We start from the raw sequence: 17,218 nt of genomic DNA on the forward strand, positions 1-17,218 counted from the left end.
GCGTTCTCACAATCAGCTCAGTGTGAGCTGAAAGATAATATTTGTCACCGCTCAGCAATGCAACAAGATGTAGCAGAGTTGGGGATCGTTGTGGGACATCAGCATTATGGATTATCAGCAGACAGGTGAGTGTATCTTTGATGTTTATTTTATTTTTTACATTACTAAATGGGTAAAAGGAAGTCGGGGAGTGTTTTGTTCAAATAAAGGAGTTTGCTCTGTGTGTTTTTTACCTAAACTTATGGGTTTAGTAATGAGGGTGTCTTATAGATGCCTCTCCATTACTAACCTCTGGGCTTGATGTCATCAGACATAAAACATCTGACATCAGCCCCAAAACTATTACCCCGCTTGTCATCGAAAACAGGCAAGTGCAAAGAGCCAAGGCTAAGTGCCAAAACTAGTGCATTTTCCCAGCCTTTTCTGAGGTGGCTGGGCTGAGGGCTGGTGTTTTTAGTCTGGGATGGGGCAAATATCTATAGCCCCTTCCCAGCATGTTAATATTAGCCCACAGCTGTCTGTTTAGCCTTTGCTGGCTATTGAATATAGAGGGGACTCAACGCTGTTTTTTTGGTGAGTTCCTCCCTTTTAATAACTAGTAAAGGCTATGCAGACAGCTGTGAGCTGATATTAATAGGCTGGGTAAAAACAAAAAAAGGAAGCGCACTCTGCTCACTGGGCAGTGCAGGCTGTACTTGGGAAAACCCAAAATAATCAAATAAATGACAACAGCCGCACTCTAACAAACTATGCTTTGCAGAAGTAGTAGTGCATTTATTCACGTGTTGAAAAATTTATCATACAGCAGGATAATATTAGTGAACATCACTAATATTATCCTGCTGTATAATAAATTTTTCAACTCATGTGAATAAATGCACCACTACTTCTGCAAAGCATAATTTGCTAGAGTGCAGCTGTTTTCGTTTATTAATAGTCTGGGAGCCTTTATGGATATTGGCTCCTTCCCAGAATAATAACACCAACCCCTAGCTCTCAGCGTTCCCTCAGCTGGTTAGTAAAAATATGGGGGACCCCACACCATTTTTTCTTTTATTAGCAAAATACATGTACAGTAAAACACACAAGCACTACAATAATTATCTAACTGACATCTTTATTACAATGCATAGGGTCCAGCTGATGAACACACACATCAGCCTTGTCTGCTCTCACTGCTATCAGCAAGACCAGGGTATGCAGATGAGAGTAGTACTCTTGTGACGCCCCAGGGTCCTGGTTGTCACAGTGGCATTGCTTTTCTCACGGGGAGAGTGATGTCACGCTTGGAAGCGATGAAGGATTCCTTTTATCAGGTAATCACAATGCACACAGCTTGTTCACACTCCAAGCCAGAAGGGGAAGCTCTGATCCAGCTTATGGGTGGCTCCCCTATATATAAATTCTTGTCTGGAGAAAAAGTTAATTAGTGCCAGACAGCAGACTGGAGCAGTCTGAGGCAGAAGGACGTGTGAGGGGCCGTGCAGCCAAAGGTGCTGCAGCTCCTGAATAGTGCTATACCGAAGGACAGAACAGCATTTAGTGAGCGTGCAGGAGAGCAAAGCACAGGCGAGTGACACCAGGAGAGGACAGCTGTGATTGAGCTATCTCCCTGAGAAGCGCAGATACTGGTAGGCGGAAGACCAAGGTTGTGAGGGACTCCAAGACTTACAGCAGAAACCGGCAGGACAGCTGAACTACACGTAACCTGTCTGCCCTAATACCCAGGAGACCCAGTCGTGCATAGAGCCCGGGTCATGATAGAGACCCTGTAAAAAGGCTTGAGCCACCTGTCATACGGGTTTATGTCAAACCTTTATGGAGGACAGAGGGAACTGGGAGGACCTTGCCATAAGCCATAGGCAGTAAGGGACTACAACACCACCATGCTAGAACGAAGGCTTTTAACTCCACCTGGTAAAGGGGACTCTGAATTCACTTTTAAGCCGGCCAGATCCTGCCTATTCCTGTGATCTGGTGCCCTGGACTGTGGATACCTGAAGTCTCCAGTATACCAGGTAATGAGACTGTAAGCCCTGTGTCCTCCGTCACCATCCTCATCTATACACTGGAAGCCCTGGGGACCTACTTCACCTGTGGGAGGTTATACCATCTCAGCTGCCTTAACATCACCCCAGTGGACCCCTTTTAGCAGCATCGGTCCCCACTCACCCAATGCCACAGGTGGCATCACTAACACAAACTTTATTCATCCCCTTTAAGAACTTTCCCTTTAACATGGGCGCCCAGGGCTACGGACCGGGTTGCAGCCACGGTGACATCCCCCTGTGAGTACTGGATCCGGTACCGAGTACCCCAAGGCCCTGGCGGGTGACTCACTCTCATCAGACGATGCCTGACCAGCTGAAATCGTTTCACCACTGGACACAGCTGCTGGCTCTCACTCTGTCATTTGTGTGACAGCGTGGGTACCACAATGCAGTGCATAGTGGTAAAATGCAAGGTTACTGCCATTCAGAGCCATTGTTTCCTGCGCTGTCCAACATATGACATCGGGGGAATGACCAGATGTTCGGGCCCCCCATTCATTTGAATGTGGTTTGGGTTCGGGTAGCGTTATGGTACCCGAACAGAACTTTTTTTTAAAAAATTGTCTGAACCCAATGGACCCGAACATCCGTGGGTCTGCCCATCAGTCCTCACCACCTCTCATGACAGTTTGTTCCACTCATTGATAATCCTCACTATAATAATAATAATAAAAATACATTTTATTTGTATAGCACCAACATATTCCGCAGCAGTTTTGTCTATTATCTAATCTATATCTTCTCCCTTTCAGTTTCATTCCATTGCTTCTTGTGTTTCCATGTGCGAATGAAACTAAGGATGATCCCTCTACACTGTGAAATCCCTTCAGATTTTTGTAGACAGCTATTAAGTCTCCTCTTAAGGTACCTTCACATTAAGCGACGCTGCAGCGATAGCGACAATGATGCCGATCGCTGCAGCGTCGCTGTTTGATCGCTGGAGAGCTGTCACACAGACCGCTCTCCAGCGACCAACGATGCCGAGGTCCCTGGGTAACCAGGGTAAACATCGGGTTGCTAAGCACAGGGCCGCGCTTAGTAACCCAATGTTTACCCTGGTTACCAGCATAAAATGTAAAAAAAACAAACAGTACATACTCACATTCACGTCCCTCGCCGTCCGCTTCCTGCACTGACTGAGCGCCAGCCCTAACAGCAGAGCGGTGACGTCACCGCTGTGCTGTGCTTTCACTTTCACTTTGCGGCGCTCAGTCAGTGCGGGAAGCGGACGCCGGGGGACGCGAATGTAAGTATGTACTGTTTGTTTTTTTTACATTTTACACTGGTAACCAGGGTAAACATCGGGTTACTAAGCGCGGCCCTGCGCTTAGTAACTCGATGTTTACCCTGGATACCAGTGTAAAATATCGCTGGTATCGTTGCTTTTGCTGTCAAACACAACGATACACGGCGATCGGACGACCAAATAAAGTTCTGAACTTTATTCAGCGACCAGCGACATCACAGCAGGATCCTGATCGCTGCTGCGTGTCAAACTAAACGATATCGCTAGCCAGGACGCTGCAACGTCATGGATCGCTAGCAATATCGTTTAGTGTGAAGGTACCTTTAGCCTTCTTTTTTGCAAGTTAAACATTCCCAGATCCTTTAATTGTTCTTTGTAAGACATAGTTTGCAGTAACCTTACTATCTTGGTAGCTATTTTCTAAACTTGCTTCAATTTTTCAGTCTTTTTTAAAATGTGCTACCCAAAACTGTACACAGTATTTCAGTTGAAGTCTGACCAACGAGGAGTAGAGTGGGATGAATACTTGATGTGATCAAGACTCTATGCTTCTCTTAATACATCCCAGAACAGTGCTTGCCTGTTTTGCTCCTGCATCCCACAGTTGACTCATGTGCAGTCTGTGATCTATTAATATACCCAAGTCTTTTTCACAAGTGCTGTTCAAGCTTCTCTAGATACTTCAGAACCCTTTCTCAGTCTTCTCTAGTGTTAGCTATCCCTCCTAGCTGTGCATCATCAAGAAATTTGATTAGTTTATCTTCCATTCCCTTATCTAGATCATTTATAACAATGTTGAACCACACAACATGGCAACATGGCACATAACAGAGTCTTGTGGTATCCCACTTGAAACACTCTTCCAATTGGATGTGCAACCATTTATCACCATTCTATGAGTTTGATCACTGAGCCAATTATGAATCCATTGTAGGATTGTCAGTCCCATTTTTTTCAATAAGGATAGTATAAGATCCTTTATCAAATGATTTTGCTGAAGTCAAGATATACTATTTCTACCACATTTACCTGATCTACCGAGTCAGTGATTCCATCACAGCAGAAAATTAGGTTAGTCTGGCATGATTTATTTCCTGCAAACCCATGCCGGCACTGGTTAATTACTGTATTTTTATCCAAGTACTTAGTGTACATACTTGCTGTTTTGGCTAGTGATTTTACAATTTCCTCGGCTATCTCTTCTAGTACCGTAGAATGCAATTCATCTGGACCTAGTGATTTAAATCCATTGAAATAAGCTAAGCATTCCCTCATCATATCTCTATTTATAGATAGCGTGGATTCTTTTATTCTTTCAATGGAACAGTGAACATCTATTGAAAGGGAACCTGTCACCCCCAAAATCGATGGTGAGGTAAGCTCACCGGCATCAGGGGCTCATCTACAGCCTTCTGTAATGCTATAGATAAGCCCCCGATGTATCCTGAAAGAGGAGAAAATGAGGTTAGATTATACTCACCCAGGGGCGGTCCCGCTGCGGTCCAGTCAAATGGGTGTCTCAGGTCACAAAAGTAACCAACAGCACACAGCTGAAGGCTGCACGCTCCACAGTCCAGGGATCCAATAGGACCAATACTCACAGTAGAAAAAGAAGGAGCAGCAACCATTCCAGGTGAAAAATATCCACAGAAGTCTTTATTCTGCCATAGTAAAATTACAACGTTTCGGCCATAATGGCCTTTATCAAGTATAAAATCTGTCACATATGGCCATCTTAAATAGTGTGGAGCCTATACGGCCACCAATCACCACTAAGGGGCGGCCTTTATTAAACATGTTTAAAAAACAACATAATATAAGTCTGCACCAAAACTCCAGTGGAGTACACATTAAATAACACTTAATCATATGTACATCATATAGATACTACATTCGAAATACAAAAAGGGAACATGTTAACAGCGTAAACACATCACTGCCCCAATCATAACATAGCTATTCCGTTGCTATGGTAGTATTACCTCCAATCCCTGGCCGTGGATTCAATGAACAAACCCTCCAGCCAATCCTAGGTTATCCCAAAAAGAAGCGCTTAAAATATCGCCATCCAATCATCACATACCCATGCGATGGTGTCCATGAGGCAGCAAACGCCAGCGCCTGCGCACACACACACCCCATGCAAGTGATCACATGACCACCACCGGAGTGCGCAGAGCGCATGCGCCGATCGTCACCACCTAAGCGTCATCACTGAGAGCGTCCAGCCGGATAGACACGTGATCCACCAGGGGGCGGGTGACCGCTCAACACCCGGGGAACACACGTAACACTCCGGATGTGCGCCCACAGGGAGACGCGGACCCAGCCATTTCCATGGCAATGATCCACTCACAATGCATATTGTACAGTACAGAGTACATCGTGATTTGGCACGCAAGGATCAAAAGGAAGGGGGCACAACGAAATATATAATTAAAGCAAGAAAAGAAAAAGGGGGGAAATTAAGATGAAAAAAAGGGGAGGAAAATCCTCCACATCCTCCACATGTCCCTTGTATGTCAAATCCCAGATGCACTGTAGAAAACACAAACAAGAAAAAAGAAAAATTAAGAAAATATATACAGCAGCACATAGTTAAAACTACACATATGAGGACTCACTCTAGAGGAAGGGGAATTAGGACATACATATTTGGAGGTTATAATCAATATTTAACCCTTTGGGTTGTAGGGTCTCCAATACCGAGATCCACCTCAGCTCCTTCTGTTTCAATTTCCGTGTCCTATCACCCCCTCTCCTCAAAATAGGGACCCCATCAATAACTCTAAAGCGCAATTGATTTATCGAATGTCTACAGTCACTGAAATGTTTTGGAATAGGTAGTTCCAATAGCTTCGTTCTTATAGTGCTTTTATGCTTACTTATCCGTGCTCGAATCTCCATAGTGGTCTCGCCGACGTACATGAGTCCGCACTTACACACTATTAAATAGATGACAAATTTTGAAGATCACGTATAACGTTCATTAATCATAAACCTCTTACCCGTCCGGGGATGGTTAAAGCTATCGCTCTTTAACATATTGCCACAGCAGGCACAATTGAGACAGGGAAAGTTGCCCATCCGAGGTGGACACAATGTCCTTTGGATGGCAACTTTGCCTGTGCCAATATCAGATCTCACCAATCTGTCTCTTAAATTACGTCCCCGTCTATAGGACAGAATGGGTCATGCATGAAAATCTTGAATCTGAGGCATACCTTTATTCAGTATCTCCCAGTGTCTGTTCAAAATATTGGCAATGCCATTGCTAGCAGGACAATATGTAGACACAAATGGTATACGTTTTTGTTTGACCTTTCCTCTATGAGTTCGTAAATCTCCATTGGATAATTGTAGTATTTTATCCCTATGGCCCATCACTTTAGATTTCGGGTAACTTCTATGTATAAATTTCTTACACATTTCCTCCAGTCTTATCTCACAGACTTCGTTGTCTGTAACAATCCTCCTTACCCGGACCAATTGGCTCCAAGGAAGTGAATCCATCATCCTCTTCGGATGATAGCTGTCATAACATAGGAGGCTATTCCTATCCGTCACCTTCGTGAACAAATCAGTACATAGGTTACCATCCTGTTTATACACCATAGTGTCCAAAAACTGTACCCTATCCGCAGAATATGTCATAGTAAATTTTAGTTCAGGGTGTATGTTATTCAGTTCCGCTAGAAAATCGAAAAGGACCTCCTCCGTACCCTCCCACATACATACAAAAAATGTCGTCGATATAGCGCCACCAGGCCCGGATGTGGCCCCAGAAGCTGGATCTGTACACATGTTGATCCTCGAGTACCGCCATATAGATGTTCGCATAAGTTCCTATTTTTTTAGGAACCAAGAAAACAGATACAATAACTACAAAAGGAGGAGCCGCAGAGGTGGGAGAAAACATAGGAGGAGTCGGCAGGAATCAAGATCGGAGGAAGATCTACAGTTCCCCTGTGAGGACTCGGAACAGGGACGAACGACGGAAAGCGAATTAAACTGCAATGAACTGGTGGTAAATATATCATCTCTACAGTTGTCAGAAGTTGAATGCAATATTTTGGCCAAAGGCCTTTATTTTTGTCCAAAAAATCTGCCTGACTGGTTTCAAATTGAGTGTGACCTATATGCATTCTTCAGAAGGTTACGGCCAACTACATATTTCTCTGAGATACAACAGAATAGTGTTGAACCCCCAAATGCGAGTGTGGGTGATTTTACCCTTAAAGGGGTGGGTTTATACAACAAAAGTTCTTTTCAACCCCATGTTAAAAATCATTTTGTTGAGTCTTACATCGAACTGGTGGAGAGGGATATAAAACTACTGAAGGATGGATTTCACAATGCTGGATATAACAATGTGTCCAGGGTTGAGAAACAGGCCCTTGATCGTTTGTCGGACAATGCTGAAATCACAATAAAACCAGCCGACAAAGGCGGAGCAGTGGTAATTATGGACACTGTTAAATATAGATCAGAAATTATGGAACAACTGTCAGACACTGCAGTCTATAAGAAATTAAAATGTGATCCTACTACTGTCTTTCAGGGGGAGTTACGGCTTCTGATCGATGACTCCCTTCACAATGGACTCATCGATCAGAAGCTGTTTGAATTTTTATATGTAGATGCGCCAATTACCCCAATCCTGTATACGTTACCAAAGATACACAAAGATTTGTTGAATCCCCCGGGCGCCCGATTGTGTCGGGTAGGGGGTCTATGTGCAATAAGGTGGCAATTTTTCTAGATAAAATCCTTCGTTGTTTCTCTACCTCTGCACGCTCATATATTAGAGACACTAATGATTTCTTGGAGAAATTGAGTAGTATTCCTATCAGTGCTTCAACTTTTTTGGTATCTTTCGATGTTGTGTCTTTGTACACATCAATCGAACATGAAAGGGGTCTGTATGCCGTCGGTGTGGCGCTATCAGGCTCGGACGTGCCTCCGGATTGTGCACAGTTGGTCCTCACACTGCTGGAGTTCATCCTCGGGAGGAATTTTTTCCTCTTTGGGGATGACTACTACCAGCAGTTACGGGGTACCGCCATGGGGTCCAATGTGGCCCCCACTTATGCAAACATCTATATGGTGGTACTCGAGGATCAACATGTGTACAGATCCAGCTTCTGGGGCCACGTCCGGGCCTGGTGGTGCTATATCGACGACATTTTTTGTATATGGGAGGGTACGGAGGAGGTCCTTTTCGGTTTTCTAGCGGAACTGAATAACATACACCCTGAACTAAAATTTACTATGACATATTCTGCGGATAGGGTACAGTTTTTGGACACTATGGTGTATAAACAGGATGGTAACCTATGTACTGATTTGTTCACGAAGGTGACGGATAGGAATAGCCTCCTATGTTATGACAGCTATCATCCGAGGAGGATGATGGATTCACTTCCTTGGAGCCAATTGGTCCGGGTAAGGAGGATTGTTACAGACAACGAAGTCTGTGAGATAAGACTGGAGGAAATGTGTAAGAAATTTATACATAGAGGTTACCTGAAATCTAAAGTGATGGGCCATAGGGATAAAATACTACAATTATCCAATGGAGATTTACGAACTCATAGAGGAAAGGTCAAACAAAAACGTATACCATTTGTGTCTACATATTGTCCTGCTAGCAATGGCATTGCCAATATTTTGAACAGACACTGGGGAATACTGAATAAAGGTATGCCTCAGATTCAAGATTTTCATGCACGACACATTCTGTCCTATAGACGGGGACGTAATTTAAGAGACAGATTGGTGAGATCTGATATTGGCACAGGCAAAGTTGCCATCCAAAGGACATTGTGTCCACCTCGGATGGGCAACTTTCCCTGTCTCAATTGTGCCTGCTGTGGCAATATGTTAAAGGGCGATAGCTTTAACCATCCCTGGACGGGCAAGAGGTTTATGATTAATGAACGTTATACGTGCTCTTCAAAATTTGTCATCTATTTAATAGTGTGTCCGTGCGGACTCATGTACGTCGGCGAGACCACTATGGAGATTCGAGCACGGATAAGTAAGCATAAAAGCACTATAAGAACGAAGCTATTGGAACTACCTATTCCAAAACATTTCAGTGACTGTAGACATTCGATAAATCAATTGCGCTTTAGAGTTATTGATGGGGTCCCTATTTTGAGGAGAGGGGGTGATAGGACATGGAAATTGAAACAGAAGGAGCTGAGGTGGATCTCGGTATTGGAGACCCTACAACCCAAAGGGTTAAATATTGATTATAACCTCCAAATATGTATGTCCTAATTCCCCTTCTTCTAGAGTGAGTCCTCATATGTGTAGTTTTAACTATGTGCTGCTGTATATATTTTCTTAATTTTTCTTTTTTCTTGTTTGTGTTTTCTACAGTGCATCTGGGATTTGACATACAAGGGACATGTGGAGGATGTGGAGGATTTTCCTCCCCTTTTTTTCATCTTAATTTCCCCCTTTTTCTTTTCTTGCTTTAATTATATATTTCGTTGTGCCCCCTTCCTTTTGATCCTTGCGTGCCAAATCACGATGTACTCTGTACTGTACAATATGCATTGTGGGTGGATCGTTGCCATGGAAATGGCTGAGTCCGCGTCTCCCTGTGGGCGCACATCCGGAGTGTCACGTGTGTTCCCCGGGTGTTGAGCGGTCACCCGCCCCCTGGTGGATCACGTGTCTATCCGGCTGGACGCTCTCAGTGATGACGCTTAGGTGGTGACGATCGGCGCATGCGCTCTGCGCACTCCGGTGGTGGTCATGTGATCACTTGCATGGGGTGTGTGTGTGCGCAGACGCTGGCGTTTGCTGCCTCATGGACACCATCGCATGGGTATGTGATGATTGGATGGCGATATTTTAAGCGCTTCTTTTTGGGATAACCTAGGATTGGCTGGAGGGTTTGTTTATTGAATCCACGGCCAGGGATTGGAGGTAATACTACCATAGCAACGGAATAGCTATGTTATGATTGGGGCAGTGATGTGTTTACGCTGTTAACATGTTCCCTTTTTGTATTTCGAATGTAGTATCTATATGATGTACATATGATTAAGTGTTATTTAATGTGTACTCCACTGGAGTTTTGGTGCAGACTTATATTATGTTGTTTTTTAAACATGTTTAATAAAGGCCGCCCCTTAGTGGTGATTGGTGGCCGTATAGGCTCCACACTATTTAAGATGGCCATATGTGACAGATTTTATACTTGATAAAGGCCATTATGGCCGAAACGTTGTAATTTTACTATGGCAGAATAAAGACTTCTGTGGATATTTTTCACCTGGAATGGTTGCTGCTCCTTCTTTTTCTAAAATGGGTGTCTCAGGTCCGCTCCAGCGCCTCCTATCTTCATTCCATGATGTCCTCTTCTAGTCTTCACGCTGCGGCTCTGGCGCAGGTGTACTTTGCCCTGTTGAGGGCAGAGCAACGTACTGCAGTGCGCAGGCGCCGGGCCTCTCTGACCTTTTCGGCGCCTGCGCACTGCAGTACTTTGCTCTGCCCTCAACAGGGCAGACAAAGTACGCCTGCGCCAGAGCCGCGGTGTGAAGACCAGAAGAGGATGTCATGGAATGAAGATGGGAGGCGCTGTACCGGACCTGAGATGTCCATCGGAGCGGGATCGCCCCTAGGTGAGTATAATCTAACGTCTTTTTCTCCTCTTTCAGGATACATCGGCGGCTTATCTACAGCATTACAGAATGTTGTAGATAAGCCCCTGATGATGGTGAGCTTACCTCACCATCGATTTTGGGGGTGACAGGTTCCCTTGAAGTTACATTTGCTTTCTTAGGCTATATGCCCACGTTGCAGAAATGCTGCGGAAATGTCTGCAGCATTTCCGCAACTCCCTGCCGCCGGTAAAACGCATGCGTTTTCCCGCAAAACACAAGCGTTTTGCAAGCGTTTTTAGCTTGCAAAATGCATGCGTTTTCCAAGCAATTTGAAGCATCGCTTGGAAAAGTGATTGACAGGTTGGTCACACTTGTCAAGCATAGTGCTTGACAAGTGTGACCAACTTTTTACTATTGATGCTGCCTATGCAGCATCAATAGTAAAAGATAGAATGTTAAAAATAATAAAAAAATAAAAAATATGATTATTCTCACCTTCCGACGGCCCCCGATCTTCTCAGTGGTGCTCCCAGGAATGCTTTGCGCGAAGGACCTGAGATGACGTCACGGTCACACTGTTGTGACCGTTATCTCAGGTGATTCGCGCAAAGCATCCCTGGGGTTGGAAGCCGCCGCGTGCACCGCTAAGTGGCGGGAGGACTCCGGGGGCCATTAGAAGGTAAGTATATCCCTATTTCCCTATTTTTTATTTTAATTCTTTTTTTTACATGAATATGGAACCCAGGGCCTGAAGGAGAGTCTCCTCTCCTCAAGACCCTGGGTACCATCTGCACATGAAGTGCTCACTTTACGCATGGTGGGCATAGCAACATGCGTAAACTGAGGGTTTCAATGCAATCCTATGGCTGCGTAATCGCCGCTATTCCGCAGAAATAATGAACATGCTGCGGATTTTACCACTATGCGGTTCCGCAGTGGGAAAATCCGCAGCATGGGCACAACAACTGCGGTTTCCCATAGGATTGCATGGGAATGCATTTTTTAAGCATTTTTAAGCGTTTTTATGCATTTCTGATGCGGCAAAAAACACGGCAGAAACGCATAAAAAATGAAACGTGGGCACACAGCCTTAGAGAACACAGATGCAAAATAGGAATTTAAAGGTTCAGCCTTCTCAGCATCATTCTTGACCACTATGACAGGGTCACTGGCACCAAATGTGAGGGGAGATGTGTCACAAAGGTTATTATCCCAAAGGATGTGAAAACCATAAGTTTTCCTCCAGCATGATAGGTGCTGAGATTAAGTCATTCGTTCTAGGGTCTGGCTTTCATGTGAGTAAGTAAGAGATGGGCGGGATGCCTACTCAGTCACCATATCTCCACCTCAAGAGTGTGGTTGGAGGGAGATAAATGTTCAGTCAATGTTTTTTTTCTGTCTCTGTTGTGTGGTGGAAGGAAGCCTCCAGACTGAAGCTACTGCGAGAGCTGCCATATGTGTTGTCCCAGAAGGCGGAAGCCGAACTGGGCAGGACTTTATGTGAACTTTTTACTTTTATTTCAGCCAGAAAGGCTGTTTTCTGCTACCAGTTTGGGTTTTTTTGGTTTATGACACAATAAATCACCCAGAGACTTTAACCAATCATGTTCCTGTGTCCACCACGGGGAGCAGCTAAGTGAGCCGACCTTCCACATCACTTTACTTCTTTCATCCTGTAAAAATCCTATATCATTTTTTACTTTTCTTTTGCTTTTGACATATCCCACAAATCCATACCTCCCAACCGTCCCGGATCCCGCGGGACTGTCCTGATTTTGACAGTCAGCCCCGGGATCCCGGGCGGGACACTAATGTCCCGCACTACGTGCCTAGGGCAGGGACACTGCAGGGGGCGGCACCTGAGTAGCTTAGGTTTGTGGCTGTTTTTTTTTTTCTTATACATGCTGGGTCTCCTCCCGACCGATCCCGATGTGTGTGTGCGGCGCTGCGCTGCCAAGCTGAGGCAGAGAGCCAGCAGCGATCAAGATGAAAGGTCAGCGACTCACCTCCCTCCTGTGTGTGCACGGAGCTCTGGCTTCTCCTGCTCTTCTTAGCTGCTATCCCGGCAGAGAAGGAGAGACGGGGGAGGTGCCGGGACAGTGCAGAGCTGTGAGCAGCCGGAGAAACTGAAGAGCTGCAATGCACATGGACAGATCAGCCGCCCCTGCAACACAGAGGAGATTGTGTGTGTGATGTGTGTGTCTGATGCTGCATGTGTGTGTCATTGTGTGTGTGTGATGCTGCATTTGTGTGTGTGTCATGTGTGTATGAGGTATCTGGTGTGTGTGATGGCTGGGTGTGTGTGTGTGTGTGATGGCTGGGTGTGTGTGTGATGGCTGGGTGTGTGTGTGATGGCTGGGTGTGTGTGTGTGTGATGGCTGGGTGTGTGTGTGTGTGATGGCTGGGCGTGTGTGTGTGTGTGTGTGATGGCTGCGTGTGTGTGATGGCTGGGTGTGTGTGTGTGTGTGATGGCTGCGTGTGTGTGTGTGTGTGATGGCTGCGTGTGTGTGTGATGGCTGCGTGTGTGTGTGATGACTGCGTGTGTGTGTGATGGCTGTGTGTGTGATGGCTGCGTATGTGATGCATTTGTGTCAAAGCTGCATGTGTTTGTGAGCTGCGTTTGTGATGCTGCGTGTGTATGTGTGATACTGTGTGTGTGATGCTGCATGTGTGTGAGCTGCGTGCGTGTGTGAGCTGTGTGTGTGCTGCGTGTGTGTGAGCCGTGTGTGTGAGCTGTGTGCGTGTGCATGTGTGTGAGCGTGTGTGTGAGCTGCGTGCCTGTATGTCATTATACAGTATGGAGAACTGTGGCCATTATACAGTATGGAGCATCATGTGCGGTCATTATACAGTATGCAGCATCATGTGCGGTCATTATACAGTATGAAGCATCATGTGCACCCAGCATACAGTATGGAGCATCATGTGTGGTCATCATACAGTATGGAGCATCATGTGCGGTCATTATACAGTATGGAGCGTCATGTGCGGCCATTATACGGTATGGAGCATCATGTGCAGTCATCATACAGTATGGAGCATCATGTGCAGCCATTATACGGTATGCATGCCGTCATTATACAGTATGGAGCGTCATGTGTGTTCATTATACAGTATGGAGCGTCATGTGTGGCAATTGTACAGTATGGGGCATCATGTGCGGTCATTATACAGTATGGAGCGTCATGTGTGGCAATTATACAGTATGGGGCATCATGTGCGGTCATTATACAGTATGGAGCATCATGTGCGGTCATTATACAGTATGGAGCATCATGTGCGGCCATTATACAGTATGGAGCATCCTGTGCAGTCATTATACAATATGGAGCATCATGTGCAGCCAGTATACAGTATGCAGCATCATGTGCGGTCAATATACAATACGGAGCATCATGTGCGGTCATTATACAGTATGGAGCATCATGTGCGGCCATTATACAGTATGGAGCATCATGTGTGGCCATTATACAGTATGGAGCGTCATGTGTGGCCATTATACAGTATGGGGCATCATGTGTGGTCATTATACGGTATGGAGCATCATGTGCAGTCATTATACAGTATGGAGCATCATGTGCGGCCATTATACGGTATGGGGCATCATGTGCGGTCATTATACAGTATGGAGCATCATGTGCGGTCATTATACAGTATGGAGCATCATGTGCGGTCATTATACAGTATGGAGCATCATGTGTGGCCATTATACAGTATGGAGCATCATGTGTGGCCATTATACAGTATGGAGCGTCATGTGTGGCCATTATACAGTATGGAGCGTCATGTGTGGCCATTATACAGTATGGAGCATCATGTGTGGCCATTATACGGTATGGAGCATCATGTACGGTCATTATACAGTATGGAGCACTGTGTGGCCATTTTTTTTGTTTATAACTATTGAATATGAAACAGTGTGATCAGCAGTGCTAAATGGGTGTGGTTGGGACGTGGATATGGGTGTGACTAATTATGAATGGGTGTGGTCAGAGGCGTGGCCTAAAATTTGTCGTGGCGCGCTTCGCGCGCCGCTAACTTTGTCCCTCTTTCCCACCTTGAAAAGTTGGGAGGTATGCACAAATCCCTTTTTATTGCTTTTTGTCTCTCTTGCAAGTCTCACTTCATTACTGGAATTAGCTCTTCTAACACTTGCCCTGCATTCCCTGCAGCCAGCATTATATTCTTTAGATATGCCCTGTCTTTCCATTTGATATACATTTCTTTTCTCCTTTTTAGAAAGTGTTTAACTTATGTGTTCATCTATTCTGATCCCTTTTAATGCTTCCAATTATTCCTTCTTTTCATGATTGTTACTGTTTGTGCAGTGAGAATTTCATTTAGCAATATTTCCCATTCTTCTTGGACATTTCTGTTCTTTAGAACATCCAGTCATTGGATCTTTCATACCCTCTTTCTGAGTCCATTAACCCCTTAAGCCCCGAGGGTGGTTTGCACGTTAATGACGGGGCCAATTTTTTCAATTCTGACCACTGTCCCTTTATGAGGTTATAACTCTGGAACGCTTCAACGGATCTTGGCGATTATGACACTGTTTTCTCGAGACATATTGTACTTCATGATAGTGGTAAAATTTCTTTGATATTACCTGCGTTTATTTGTGAAAAAAATGTAAATTTGGCGAAAATTTTTAAAATTTTGCAATTTTCCAACTTTGAATTTTTATGTCCTTAAATCACAGAGATATGTCACACAAAATACTTAATAAGTAACATTTCCCACATGTCTACTTTACATCAGCACAATTTTGGAAACAAATTTTTTTTTTGTTAGGGAGTTATAAGGGTTAAAAGTTGACCAGCGATTTCTCATTTTTACAACAAAATTTACAAAACCATTTTTTTTAGGGACCACCTCACATTTGAAGTCACATTTAGGGGTCTATAGAGCAAAAAATACCCAAAAGTGACACCATTCTAAAAACTGCACCCCTCAAGCTGATCAAAACCACATCCAAGAAGTTTATTAACCCTTCTGGTGCTTCATGAGAGCTAAAGCAATGTTGAAGGAAAAAATTAAAATTTAACTTTTTAGTCATGAAAACAATCTTTTAGCAACAATTTTTTTATTTTCCCAAAGGTAACAGGTGAAATTGGACGCAAAAGTTGTTGTCCAATTTATCCTGAGTATGCTGATACCCCATATGTGGGGGGGAACCACTGTTTGGGCGCATGGCAGGGCTCAGAAGGGAAGGAGCGCCATTTGACTTCTTCAAGCTAAAATTTGCTGGAATTGAGATCGGACGCCATGTCGCGTTTGGTGAGCCCCTGATGTGCCTAAACAGTGGAAACCCCCCACAAGTGACCCCATTTTGGAAACTAGACCCCCTAAGGAACTTGTCTAGATGTGTGGTGAGAACTTTGAACCCCCAAGTGTTTCACTGAAGTTTATAACGCCCGGGCGTGAAAATAAAAAATCCTATTTTTTCCACAAACATGATAGTTTAGTCCCCAATTTTTAATTTTCACAAGGGTAACTGAAGAAATTGGACCACAAAAGTTGTAGTCCAATTTGTCCTGAGTACGCCAATACCCCATATGTGGAGTGGAACCACTGTTTGGGCGCATGGCAGGGCTCAGAAGGGAAGGAGCGCCATAAGACTTTTTCAAGCTAAAATTAGCTGGAATTGAGATTGGACGCCATGTCGTGTTTGGTGAGCCCCTGATGTGCCTAAACAGTAGAAACCCCGCACAAGTGACCCCATTTTGGAAACTAAACCCCCTAAGGAACTTATCTAGATGTGTGGTGAGCACTTTTATCCCCCAAGTGCTTCACAGAAGTTTATACCGCCCATGCGTGAAAATAAAAAAACGTATTTTTTCCACAAACATGATCGTTTAGTCCCCAATTTTTTATTTTCACAAGGGTAACTGAAGAAATTGGACCACAAAAGTTGTAGTCCAATTTGTCCTGAGTACGCCAATACCCCATATGTGGGGGGGAACCACTGTTTAGGCGCATGGCAGGGCTCAGAAGGGAAGGAGCACCATAAGACTTTTTCAAGCTAAAATTAGCTGGAATTGAGATTGGACGCCATGTCGCGTTTGGTGAGCCCCTGATGTGCCTAAACAGTGGAAACCCCCCACAAGTGACCCCAATTTGGAAACTAGACCCCCTAAGGAACTTGTCTAGATGTGTGGTGAGAACTTTGAACCCCCAAGTGTTTCACTGAAGTTTATAACGCCCGGGCGTGAAAATAAAAAATCCTATTTTTTGCCCACAAAAATGATCTTTTAGTCCCCAATTTATTAATTTCCCAAGGGTAACAGGAGATATTG

The 17,218-nt window shown here is 44.6% G+C and overlaps 1 protein-coding gene across 1 annotated transcript in view; it reads right to left on the bottom strand.

Moving 5' to 3' along the window:
- LOC143775622 (long-chain fatty acid transport protein 2-like) overlaps positions 1-17,218 on the bottom strand; it is a 370,792-nt gene that overhangs the window by 134,156 nt on the left and 219,418 nt on the right. The gene's annotated exons all lie outside the window — the stretch shown is intronic.

Source organism: Ranitomeya variabilis, chromosome 5 (assembly GCF_051348905.1).
Source record: "Ranitomeya variabilis isolate aRanVar5 chromosome 5, aRanVar5.hap1, whole genome shotgun sequence".
Taxonomy (NCBI): domain Eukaryota; kingdom Metazoa; phylum Chordata; class Amphibia; order Anura; family Dendrobatidae; genus Ranitomeya; species Ranitomeya variabilis.